Below are 13,863 nucleotides of genomic sequence, written 5' to 3'. Positions count from 1 at the left end.
TGAGAAGAACCAAAAATAAAAATTATTTCAAAGTCTCGACCAAGCTGTTGGCAGGAAGTGAAGAAGATAATGAGCAAAGTCACTATAAACTTACAGATCTCAGAATCTCAAGCAAGATGAGCGTGTCATCGTAAATATGCTCGAATCCAACTCCAATGCGGCCACGAAGAGGAAATGTCCGTGTGAAGAAACGCACAGGACATGGTGGCACTACTCGCGCTGGCGCACTCGAATCCTGGAAGTGCAAGATGCAAGACGTGAGAACGCACAGGAGTGAAGACACTCATACGTCATAAGCAGACGCGAGAAGCACACTGCATGCGCTAAGGTACTTTCCTTAGATAGTGCATCACAGCCGGCACATACGTCGTGAAGCTGCACAGAATCCTCTCGCGGAACACTCACGCGATCAAGCTCGAGCTTACTCCAGCCCTCCAACAGTCTCCGTAAATATTTTGAGACAAATATCCACCCTAAATACCTTTCCTTCGGTAGAGGGCACAGGAGGACGTCACGCGATGCGGGTTCGTTTTCTTGGAGGTAGGCTTGCGTTGTTCACCACGTTGTTCACTTCAGTAATATCAGCTGTTGAAATGTCAGTCTCGTCTGACCGGCTGCCAGTAGTTCTAAGTCGCCAAAAATGTTGTGGATAGATTGCAGACCGACACAAGTTGTTTAAGCAGGAAACGTGGCTTTATTCAGTAGAAAGCAGAACAACGACCTATGCTCCAGCCAGCCAGACACCAACTGTCTCGTCTGGAACACATCAGCCGAGTCAGCCTAGAATGTCACACACACATTCTGAATGGGACTTAAAGGGGACACAAACAATACATATAAAGAAGATACAATGTACAACAATGCTCTTAGGCCCCAATACACACACCTATAATGCAGGTCGCGCTAAATGAGAGAGAGACTTGGGAAGGTCCCTAAACCACAAGGAATGGGAGGGCATCTATTATAGGGCACGGCATTCGGTACCATATGGGCCTCACGGAGACCCTGACCAAAATTGTTACCTACTGGTACTAAACACCGGAGCGCATACACCGCTTTGACCCACGACGCAGTGACCTATGCTGGAGGGAGTGTGGAGAAAGGGGCACACTGGAACACTCCTTTGGGGCTGCGCTTGCATACAGCCATATTGGTCACTGTGACCATATTGGTCACAGGTTCTCGACGAAATAGATCACCCAACTGCCTTGCTTTCCCTCATACATACTCTTGGGTTTACCTAACCCATTAACATATTCACTCAAATCCCGAAAGGGTCGTCTGATAGCGATTGCTTTGGGAGCGGCCTTGCAGAATATCCTGATCCACTGGCGCACCACTCAACTCCCTTCGCTCTCTGGCTGGCTCCAGCGGCTATGGATGGTATTGGGCATGGAGAAACTCACCTTACACTAGCTTCTCCGTCTTCCTGATATGCAGATACCAGAGGACAGCTCTACAAGGAGTCGTAAACGACGCTGCTGATCAGTGGGTTGTCTTCCCCCACTTCCCTTCCTTTCCCTATTTTTCTTTTCGGTGGACGAGGGGTGGGTGAGACGGGTGGGGCTCAGGGTGGAGGGTTAGTTGGGGGCATTTTCTCTTTGTTTTTACTATCGCTGCCTTTGTCGACCCGCTCCATGCTTATTACCTGCAGGTAATGTCAGCCATTGCAAATTAGATGTCTCATTTGCATGTTGCCAAAGGAGCTAAGGGTCTTGTTTGTTGCTCTCTGTGAACTTCTTTGAAACTAATAAAAAGATTTAAACCATAAAAGATTAGTCACTCGATGATGTGTTAGACAGTCCCATTTTGTCTGTAAATGAAACAGTTTTGACAGAACAAGAATGGGAAAAGGATAAGAGTTTGAGTATGCTCAAAGAAATTATTGTAAAAGGGTGGCCATGCAAGTGCAATGAAGTAAACAAGGAGATCCAAGACTTCTGGGAGGTCAGGTATGAACTGAGCATCATAGGAGGCCCCCAGAAGGTTTGAGAAGGAGAATCGTTGAACTGGCACATGAAGGTCGTCCTCCACAGGAGCATGACAAAAAATAGAGTCAGGATAAATATCTGGTTCTCCAGAATGGATTCTTTTGTAGAACTGATTGAGAAGGATTGTTACAGTTGTGTCAGAAGTAACAAATCTACTCACAAGGCTCCATTATCCCCTGTTGCCACACCACAGAAACCATGGAGTAAGCTTGGCATGGATATAATTGGACCAATGAATAACTTAGGAATGTACAAACAAATCATGCTAGTTTTGATTGATTACACATCGCATTGGGTTACGCATAAGTTTGTCCATTGCACCAACACAAAGATGGTCCTAGAACTGCTCAAGGAGTTCTTTCAAGGGAAGGTATGCCATCCACACTTGTCACAGATAATGGATTCCAATTCACTTTCCAACAGATGAAGGAATTTTTACTAACATCAAACATGAAAGAACTGCATTGTGTTGGCCCAAGGCAAATGGTCTAGTACAAAGGGCCAACAGGCTTATTAAAGAACACATACAATTAGCTGTTGTAAATTGTCATGGTGTAGAATCATCCTTATGTGATTGCCTGTGGGCATACCATACTTCACCCAATCTGATCTAGGGTGTGTCACTGTTTGTTTCTCTCCGAGGAAGAGAACCCGGTACCAAGTTGAACCCCACATGGTTGGGGGAGGTAGGGTGGTTGATTCAAATTCTAAGGAAGTCAAAGAGAAGGTGGAACAACATTTGAGCAAGTACAGGAAATGGTACCATGGAAAGACTGGGGTGAAAAAACCGGTGAACAACCTTTACAACGAAACTATTAAAACGCACTACCATTACAACGCGGTCATTACAACGCAAACCATTACAACGCATTGCGCTGGGGGGGGTCTAGGATTGGGAATAAGTTTAATTTACTATCCAACACCTTCCCTAGTGTCCACGGGACTGGTGTTGGAATAGTAAATTAAACTTTTCACTATCCAGCACCCCAAAGCGCTATGCGTTGTAATGGATTGCGATGTAAAAACCGCGTTGTAAAGGCAGGCGTTGTAATAGCCTGCGTTGTAACGTCATACATCTGAAAAAACCAACATGGAGGAAAGATGATAGGGTACAGATCAAAAGGAGCATTAAAGACCATCAAAGTCAAAGTAAATTCTACCCTCCATGTTGGGTGACTAAAGTCTACAACAATGTAGTATTACTTGAGAATGGACAGTTGTGGAGTTCTGACAGAATTTTCAAATGTAGAAATATTTGAACCATGTATATATGTAAGAGAGGTGTGTTAGAATCTCTTCCACATCCCTGCATGTTTCCCTGTTGGTATAACCCTTCCCATCCCCTCGCATCTACCCCAGTAGGGCTCTCCCTCTGGAGCCTGCTTTGGAATGTTGGTGTTTGGTCACTGTGACCGGAGTGTGGATGGCCAATAAAGAGAATCTACAGTTATCACCTCGTTGCCTCATTATTACTTTTCAACAGTATAAACTCAAGGATTGATTTTGTCAGCACAACGGTTGGGAAGCAGCTCGACATCCTACTCCTTGACTTGCACAGAGGCTCACACTCCCATTCACACTTGCTTCAGTACTGCCAGCCAATACAGATCCAAGACGACTGGGATAGACATGTCCCAGCAAGCATAGCTTGGTTTGGTGAGCAGCTTTGTCAGATTCACAGGATTATTGGATGACTTCTGCTGATTTGTGAGAAAAATCTCAGGCTCTGTAGTGATGCTGTGATTTCACTAAATGTGTTATTCTAATATGTAATTTATGACACTTGGCAGGGCTGTGGCTGACAGTCTGAACAGAGGCACCAATCATTTAATGCTATTTCCGCCTCCTGTTTGAACGTCTAACGGTGTTTACCTGGTTATTTACAGTGAAGAACACCAGTGGTGTCAAAATGGCAGTGGTGCATGTTCGAGTAACAGGGTCAGCCTGTGTGTGACATTGATTCGTTTTTTGCACCTTTGCAAAATATGGTCCAGTTTGTTAGAAAACCTAGACCCTCTGGCCAAAGCACAGGCTCAGAGCCAACTTACCAGCTTGAGACAGGCAACCTGGTAGACCGTAACCCACAAACCACCTAAACGAAGATGGTGGATTCCGTGCAATGATTAGACCTGTGAGAGTACAGGATTATTTGTTGTATTTATGAGTTCTGAAATTCGTTTCACCATGGATGGACACACAAGAATTCAATACTATACATTTTAAAGACTGTATTAAAATCAGTGTCCTAATCTTGAGAAAATAATACGTATGGATATAACAATAAAGCAAACTGAATAGTGGCAATGAAAGCAATTATTAGACAAAATAGGACAAAGAATCACAACATTGTGATGGGGTTTTAGTAGTTCATTGAATTGAACAATAGAACAAGTCTTTGTGAGCCATCTCCTCGCTTTGAGGGCCTAACTAATCTGTCTTAGCCCCAAAAGTTCCATTCCAAATTACTTTAGGTGGCCTCTTGTACACATCTTTTTTTTAAAACAAATGTTATTTGTCAAAACATCACATATGACGCAGAGCTCTGTGACCCAGAAGCATCTGCAGCATCAATATACAACAATTGAATTTGACCATTTTCGTGTGTTTTCAGGAGAAAATGAAAAGCAATGCAAATGAGACAGTAACCCAAAAACTGTAACCCCCCATCCCACCCCCAACGCGCTGTCATCCATTCCAGAGCAACACATTTGTACACATATCTTAACTGAACAACAAGCCTGTTCTGTACTTCGAGGAAGTTGCTCTCTGTCCTAGTTCTAGCATTCCTGAGCTGATAGAGCCCTGCTGCCTCTGAAGAGCCAATAGCTTGATAAGGATGTTTACAGCTGAGCTTGCATGAAACCATCGCCTAGGAAGAACGCTGAATATACTTCTCTGCCTAATACTTGTCTATACCAGGCTTGTATACATAGTGCCCACACCGTCATCCGCTCCCCACACTTACATACTTCTGTAATGACTGCACAGGACACATAGCTTGTGGGTAAAGAACTGCTGCCGGTTTATTTTCATACAACAAAAGTATGCTTTTATCTCTGTGGGTTATCTTACGGATGATCCAGGGCAGGCAGCCCCTTGCTGCCCCGCCCGCCTTGAGAGCCATCCGCAACGGTGGGTCAATGCCCAGACAGTGCAGCACCTTTGTTGATCCCCTTCTGGATTCACGTGATCATGCATTAGACTTTCAGGGCGGAGCGTGGTCTGCCACACCCCCGGTTCGTCAGGCCCCCGAACCGCCCGAAGGACTAACGGGGCGCCGTCGCGGTTTCCCCGGAAGCTCCCTGCAGCTCCAGGTCCGTGGCTCAGGCACCCTTACTGTGCCAGGCAGAGGTACCCTTACTGAACCAGTCTGCCGCAGAGGTACCCTTACTGTACCAGTCTGCCTCCAGATTGCCCTGTAACTCCGCCTGCAACACAAAAGAAACATTAAAACATTCAAGATGTATGCCGCCTGCCATGCTGCTGGGTACGAGGATAGGGAGGGTGCAGCACAGCAGGCGGGGCAGCATCTACCGGCAAAGTTGTCGATTGTGAGGGCTGCCCAGGCCTAAATACCCGGCCTGCCCCCAACGGCCCTCCCTCCCCCGGAAGTGCATCAGAGGCTGCCTGCGGCCGGGGGAGGGGCCAGGGGGGCTGCTAGAGCCTCCCCCTCTCTGAGGGCTGAGGGAGGGGGGGCTCCGACTAGTGGGAACTAAGGGGGCTGCCCTGCTTATGTCCCCCTGTGGGGGACGCGGGCAGTGGCATAGTGCCCCCTCCCCGGGATTAACTGAAAAAGATGAATGGATGTACATGAAGTAATGTACCACAAGACAGAAGAACAAAGTACAAGAAAAGGAAAACTACCATTAAAATATGATGTTCTTCATTTGATTAGTTTGTATTTCTTGATGCAGATGAATATGGACATTGCTTTGGTTGAATGAACCTTTATATATATTATTTTGAAACATTTGATATCATGTATCACTGTGGTTTATAGAGCACCCCACGGGGGCTTGTGAAAAGTGCGTCGCTTTCAAACAGTATCTGTTTGTGTTATTCATAGTGCCCACACCGCCATCCGCTCCCCACACTTACATACTTCCGTAATGACTGCACAGGACACAAAGCTTGTGGGTAAAGAACTGCTGCAGGTTTATTTTCATACAACAAAAGTATGCTTTTATCTCTGTGGGTTATCTTACGGACGATCCAGGGCAGGCAGCCCCTTGCTGCCCCGCCCACCTTGAGAGCCAGCCGGCACGGTGGGTCGATGCCCAGACAGTGCAGCACCTTTGTTGATCCCCTTCTGGATTCACGTGATCATGCATTATACTCCCGCCCCTTTCAGGGCGGAGTTGGTCTGGCACACCCCCGGTTGGTCAGGCCCCCCAACTGCCCAAAGGACTAACGGGGCACCGTCGCGGTTTCCCCGAAAGCTCCCTGCAGCTCCAGGTCCGTGGCTCAGGCACCCTTACTGTGCCAGGCAGAGGTACCCTTACTGTACCAGTCTGCCGCAGAGGTACCCCTACTGTACCAGTCTGCCTCCAGATCGCCCTGTAACTCCGCCACAGCTCTGGAGGAGGCTATCATCGATGACAGAGCCCCCCCACTTCTGCCCCTTACTTACACCCTACAGCTTCCAATGCATCTTGCACATCCAGGAGAAATATGTCCATACCAACCTTGGACAGGTGCACACCGTCCTTCTTGTAATAGCCTTCCACTTTCGCCTGTATCAGTGCATGCCTTATGAACCCAAAGCCCCTGCGTTCCATGAACTTCTGCATGGCCCAGTTCACTCTCTTACGTGAATGTTCCACCGCCGCTGTGGATCTGGCCCCCCGCCACTCACTCCGTGGAACGATCTCTGACCAAAAGATGTCGCATGACCCAAGCTTGTTGCTGAGTGCCCCGATGTCAGATTGCATGGTTTGTATCAGTGCCCTCCTCCCCGTGCTGACCAAGTCATTGCCCCCCAAATGGATTATAAGTACATCGGGCGGGGGCCCCCCAATAGCCAGGCGCTGCTCTAGGCTGTTCTTCGCGCTGCTCCATCTCATCCCTGGGACGCCTATCCACACAAACTACGTCCACGCGAACCCTTTGGACCAATTCTTGTGCGCTGCCCACTGTGCCAACCTGGCAATATAGGAGTGTCCCAACAGCCACACCCGACAATCTGATGGAAAATAAAACAACAGGGGGGGAGGACGCCATCTTGTCACATTTGTTTAATATGTTTGAAGCACTGCAAGCATGAATTACATTATTTCTTCACCACACACATATTTACATCTACATGACTCTACACATCTTCATGGGCGAATGTACCGCTGGAAACAATTAGATTGCCAGCGCCCGTCACCCTTGACGCCCTCGGGCCCCATACTTGAATCCTGCTGTGGCAGCCCCAATTCTAAAAGAGTGGCTCGAATTTTTTTTTACCTGAGCTTGCAAGCCCCGCCTGTGACAGGGCGGCGGCCATGATGCGGTCCAACTGGAACCTAGTCAGGGGTGCCCCATCTGCGTGTACCAGGAATTGTCCTGTGTTGGCCGGCCTAATCTTCAAGTATTCTCTAACTGTGGTGACGGGGCAGTACCTGGGGTCCCCCAGTGCCTGCAATACAATTGTTGTCCCCCGCCCCGCCTGATCTGTCTTGGATCTCTGAATGCGAAGTACCAAGTGGTCGGACGCGCAAACATCCTGTAGGGCCAAAGCCGCCCCTGTTGTTTCAGTCTTGGATTTTGCGAGAAGCTCACTGAACCTGAGAGCCCCGTAGAACGCCAGGCAGAATGCTGTCATAAAGAGCCTAGCCTCGAAGGGGGAGTTGGTAGCCCGTGGCACGACCTCTATCATACCTTGCAGGGAAGGGAAATCAATCGGCGCCCTGGCATCTGGGGTCCTGATTACCTCCCTCGCCCACCCTTTCAGTGCCGCCCTGACCTTAAATGAAGCTGTGGGATCCTGGCCCCCATTGAGCCTGGTGTTGTGCTTCAAGGCGGCCAACAGGCCACTCACCCATGAATGACTCCTGCCGGCGTCCTTAGCCCAAACCACGAAGACCTCCACCTGTTCTTCAAGCGACATAGCCCCTGCTTTCACCGACTCTATGACTGCTCTGAATGTCTGCAACTGTGCCCCATATTTCTTCCTTGTCGTCGGGGCCAGTGACCGCTCACCCATCGTCCTCAGTCGCTCCCTCACCGAAGTAGTCGCCATAGGGAGCCCGGGAATGGTGTCATCTCCGCCCTCGCCTGCGGCCAGGCCTCTCGGACCCGGAGCCACTGAAAGCGAGAGAGAGTGTCAGCAGCCACATTCTTTACACCCTCAATGTGTCGCGCCCTAAACTCAATGTTGGACTGCAAACCCACCTTGACCAGCTCTCTCAGTAAACTCAACACAAGGGGACATTTGGCCGTCAGCCCGTTGATTGCCTGCACTACTGCCATATTATCCGACCAGAACACAACTTTCCTGTTTCCCAAATTGTCCGGCCAAATGTGGAGAGCTACTATAATGGGGAAGAGTTCCAGTACAGTGATGTTGGCTGTTATTTTCTTCCTACGCCAGGCATTCGGCCACTTCATCGCACACCACTTGTCTCTCAAGATAACACCAAAACCCTCCCTGCCTGAGGCAGCAGAAAAAAGGCAGAGTTCCTGGCTACCCACCCAAGGGGCCCTCCAAATGACCGTCCCATTGAGGTCCTGCAAGAAGTCCGCCCACATCTCCAGATCGGCCTTCAGGCCGGGACCAAGTCGTACCATATGATGTTTCTTGCTAACGTTGGCCGTTGCTTTTGCCAGTCTGCGTGAAAATACCCTGCCTGCTGGTATCACCCGTGAGGCGAAATTCAACTTGCCCAAGAGGCTCTGGGCAGCACCCAGGGTCGCTTTGTCCTTGCCCAACAGTGCCTGGATGTCCTGACGCAGATCACGAACCTTGTCCACCGGAAGCCTAGACTCACCCTTGACAGTGTCCAGCTCGATGCCCAAAAAGGTCAGGACCTGCGCCAGACCCTCGGTCTTACCTGGAGCAAGGGGAACCCCTAGGTGCCCCACCATTGCCTCAAAAGCCCGCAGACCTTCCGCGCACTCCAGAGTACCTGCATGCCCAAAAAACAGAAAATCATCCAAGTAGTGTGTTACTTGCGTTATCCCGTAGGTGGTGGAAAGTGCCCATTCCAGGAAAGAACTGAACGCCTCAAAGTATGCAAACAAAACCGCGCACCCCATTGGCATGCAGAGGTCAAAGAAGAATTCACCTTCCCACTTAAACCCTAGAAGGTGCTGACTGGATGGGTGAACCGGCAGAAGGCGGAAGGCTGATTCGATATCTGTCTTGGCCAGCCATGACCCTTTTCCCGTCCTTCTTACCATATCAATGGCCATGTCCAGCGAACAGTATGACACAGAGCAGGCCCCTTCCTCCAGCCAGTGGTTGACAGAGTTGCCCTCGGGGTAGGACAGGTGATGGATGAGGCGATAAGCACCTGGCTGTTTTTTAGACACAACTCCCAGAGGTGACACTAAGAAATGATCCAGGGGAGGGTTGGGGAATGGGCCCACCACCCTGCCCGGGGCCACCTCCTTTCTGATTTTCTCCCCGACCACCCACGGCAGTTCTCTTGCTGATTTCAGGTTCAAAGCATCCCTGCAACTCAAAGGACCTTTGTAAGGTATCGTAAAAACCATCAACAAACCCCTCGGCTAGTAGTAACCTGTCCTTATCCACTGGATACAACCGCAGTAAGGGGAGAAGATTCTGGAGGATGACGGGGGAGGGGCCCTTGCTATTCCCAGGTGACTGCCCATCACTGGTGGCTGTTGGGGGGGTCTTATTTTCTGTTAACGTTGTGGTCAGGCTGGGGTCACTGTCCTTTCTAACGCGGGGCATCTGTTCTGCCTGGCTGGGTAGCGGGGGGCAAACCCTGGTTGGCTGTGCAGGTAAGGGCCGAGTGCTGGGCCCCGCACTTGCCACAGTTATGCGTGAACTTTCATCCTCTACCCCATGTGCATATACCCCCATTAAATAGTCTGCATGTCCCTGAATTAAAACGCCTTGGCCCTGCCCTCTGGTGGCCCCTCCCATGTCCCCCACGAAAGGGCTGTTTGAATGGCCGTTTGTTAAACTGCTCCCCCCTTCTACTTCCCTCGTTCTGTGCCCTGTATGGCACCTCCTTCTTCTCGAGGGCAACCCTGCACATGCGTTGCACCCAGAGCTGTATCTCCTTCTGATCCTACCCCAATTCCGGGCATATGGCCATTCTCTTGCGGAAATCCTGGTCATAATAAAACCAACCCATCCCTCCTGACACTCTTGCCTCTTCCTGAATGGTGCTTGCATATTGCATCAATGCTTCACTTTGATCGGGGAATTTCTGTACCACTACTGCCGCTAAGATGTTGAAGGCAGCAGTCCAATTTTCTAATGATTTTTCTGGCCATCGCTGGTAGGGAACCTTTCTCTCTTCCTCCTTACCCCCCATCTTCCTCGTATCTGCGCCTGCCGACCCATGCATCAATAATGTCAGGATGTCTATGTACTCGCGCCTCCATATCCCTTCCGTTGCTGCCAATGGTACTTGCCAGGCCAGGGAACACCGGCCTGAGGCCAAAGGCGCCTGCGTGACTAACGGACGCGATAGACCCCCGTGCCCACATTGAGTCCCTCCCCTGTGCCGGTGGTGGTGCCCGCGGGGCCGGGTTGAGGCACCGCGGTCCCTGCACCCATCGCCTGCGCCTGGCCGCAGGAGACCACACTGGAGCTCAGTTGTGGGGGTCCCGTAGCTTCACTGGCCGCGGGAACTGTACCTAGCGCAGTTGGCGTGGTGGTTGCAACTGTTGGCGCTGCGGCTGGACCAATGGCTGCCCCAGCCACCATCTCCTGACTACCCTGTTTGCTCGGCACTTCCGGGGCCAATGACTGACCCGCCCATACTTGAAACACCGATGCCGGTGCCACCTCTGGAAGAGCAGCTGGCAGCACCTGGGGAGTTGCCGATATATCATCCAAACGTTTCTGAAAGACTGACATTAGACTCAACATTTGGTCCATCGCCTTACCCATTTGGGCCAAGTCAGTCAGGCCTGTGGCCGAGTCCTGCACCACCACTGGTGGGTTCGAAGCCTGAGGGTCCCTTGTGGCAGTGGTCTGCTTCTTTTTCGCCGGCAAAGCTGCATCCGGAATGTCCTTGCATGTTTTTTTTGCAATTTCGCTTGGAGCTCCGTAGCTCCTAGGTCGAGGGGCCCGCCGCGTCGTGCGGTGGGGTGACGGCTACTACGCCCAAGTCCTCCTGTCTGCGCGACTCGATGATCCTCACGCCCATGCTGGTCCCTTCGCCTTAGCTATGGCCATGAATTCCTCCCACAACCCATCCTGTGACGCACCCTGCTGTGATTCATCCACACAGGTAACTTGCGAGAAAAGCCGAAACAGGGTCCCGAGGCCGTCCATTCCGAAGGTGGCTTCTGCCCTCACGGGTTCCTACGGGTGAAAAGGTATATAAATGCGTGAGCCACCCCAATCCCAGGTTCCATCCTGGTTCACACCCTAACTCCATTGCGGCCCCCCAGCCCCCTTTTGACAGTCACACCCCGCGCCCTTCATTGCCACCGTGTGCAGCCGTATACTTGTACTGAAATCTTTTCCTTCTGCTAGCACAACTGCTGTTCGCCCTTCACCCACGGTGATTGTCTGCCCTGTAATACAAAGAAAAATGTTTAAAAACAATTCACCCCCCCCCCCCCCTTTGCTCTTCACCCCGAATCACGGGCCCTGTTCCCGTCTGCCCGGACGCTCAATTAATCCGCCCGTGCTGGCCCCCCACTACATGACCTAAAATAGCTGTATGCTGCCTTTGCTGCTATACGTCCCAGGCCATGGCGCAATAGACATAAAGCAGGGGGGGCTCAGTACCCCAACAAAAGCAGGAAAGCCTTAGCTATGGCCATGAATTCCTCCCACAGCCCATCCTGTGACGCACCCCGCTGTGATTCATCCACACAGGTAACTTGCGAGAAAAGCCGAAACAGGGTCCCGAGGCCGTCCATTCCGAAGGTGGCTTCTGCCCTCATGGGTTCCTACGGGTGAAAAGGTATATAAATGCGTGAGCCACCCCAATCCCAGGTTCCATCCTGGTTCACACCCTAACTCCATTGCGGCCCCCCAGCCCCCTTTTGACAGTCACACCCCGCGCCCTTCATTGCCACCGTGTGCAGCCGTATACTTGTACTGAAATCTTTTCCTTCTGCTAGCACAACTGCTGTTCGCCCTTCACCCACGGTGATTGTCTGCCCTGTAATACAAAGAAAAATGTTTAAAAACAATTCACCCCCCCCCCTTTGCTCTTCACCCCGAATCACGGGCCCTGTTCCCGTCTGCCCGGACGCTCCATTAATCCGCCCGTGCTGGCCCCCCACTACATGACCTAAAACAGCTGTATGCTGCCTTTGCTGCTATACGTCCCAGGCCATGGCGCAATAGACATAAAGCAGGGGGGGCTCAGTACCCCAACAAAAGCAGGAAAGCAAGGATAGCTAATGGACTTTTTTTTTTTAATAGTTTTAAAGCCAGGCTGTCCAATCTCAGGCAGCATCCAGTTCGCTCGGTCAGCAAGTGTGGAGCTGACGTCAGAGAAGTGGCCAAAAGGCCCAACATCCTGCCCCTTCTGTGTTGGTCTATGCAGTAAACCTTTCTACTCTCTACTATTCCCTTGTATATAGAGATAACTCCAATCACTAGTATATGCAGTAGAACTTTGTACCATCTACCCTTTCTACGTTACCTCTAGAATATATCAATTCGCATCCCTTCCTTAAGGAAATAGATAATACTACTTGTACTTTGCAATTTCTCTTTGTACATCTTCGTTGTGAGACTTAACCTCATGTACATATGCAAATTGTTCTGTCTCTTCTGTAGCGCGTGTAATCCTTAGACCTATGCTTTGCAACTGGTCCTTATGTAAAGCGTTCTGACATATTCTGCAAAGTTCGCTCTGATAAACTGCATTACTTAACTACTTAAAACGCCCGCTTATGACATCGGTTGGCCGTACAATTGCTCCCACGCTCCAGCTCCGTTCACACTGCGAAACGCTATCAAGCCCAGGATGAAGGGGCCGCGCTAACCATCAAAACCGGAACCTCTAAAACGCCTCCATTATCCCCGGAAAGGCCTCAGCTCCCGACCCCCCCACCTGCCTGCTCTGTCCGTACCCCGCCCCTCCTAAGCTCCACACAGGCGGGGGCAAGGGAGAAAAGCCGCAAGAGACGCGACTCCCAGCATGCGCACCCAGGCCCAGCTGCCGGCGGGGGCCACTAACTATGGAATGCTTCACGATCTTGTGTGTCATCCTTGCGCAGGGGCCATGCTAGTCTTCTCCGTCTCTCTACAATTTAAGTGTATGTGCTGCCGAAGCGATCCTGCAAAAAGCCCGCCCTGGGCGGCCCGCACCCAGCCACCGAATCAGGCCCCCAAAGCTGGCGGGGGCCCGAGGGGGGTACACCTCGTTGATCCCAATCCCCCCCGGCGCTACATCGGGCGCGCCCGAAACGCCGCCCTCCCCTCAATACCTCGCAAGAAACAGAGGAATTGCTGGATACCCGAGCTCAACATAGCAGCAGCTATGGTACCTGAAGACACACATCCCCTTTTGTTAGCCACGGGGGGATTAAGTGATTTGCCCCGAATCACAGGATGTTTCGCGTCGTCAGCAAGACTCGAGGTCGAGCGCCTAGCTGCCGGGACAACTCCTATCCCCCTACTGAGAGCCTGAGAAGACTATTCTAACGCATTATTCTGAAATAAGGAACGTGGGCGCTCCTAGCATATTTGCCTAATCTGGATTGTGCTGAGACTAGAGGC

The 13,863-nt window shown here is 50.9% G+C and overlaps 1 non-coding gene across 1 annotated transcript; it reads right to left on the bottom strand.

Moving 5' to 3' along the window:
* Nucleotides 1–13,316: 13,316 nt before the first annotated feature.
* LOC144820563 (U6 spliceosomal RNA) lies at nt 13,317–13,419 on the bottom strand. Its single transcript, XR_013607850.1, has one exon. It is a non-coding gene; the product is annotated as a U6 spliceosomal RNA (small nuclear RNA).
* Nucleotides 13,420–13,863: the final 444 nt, after the last annotated feature.

The sequence above is a fragment of the Lissotriton helveticus genome, chromosome 2_1, assembly GCF_964261635.1.
Source record: "Lissotriton helveticus chromosome 2_1, aLisHel1.1, whole genome shotgun sequence".
Lineage (NCBI taxonomy): Eukaryota > Metazoa > Chordata > Amphibia > Caudata > Salamandridae > Lissotriton > Lissotriton helveticus.
The sequence above is the reverse complement of the archived record's forward strand: the minus strand, read 5'-3'. Positions and strand labels throughout refer to the sequence as shown.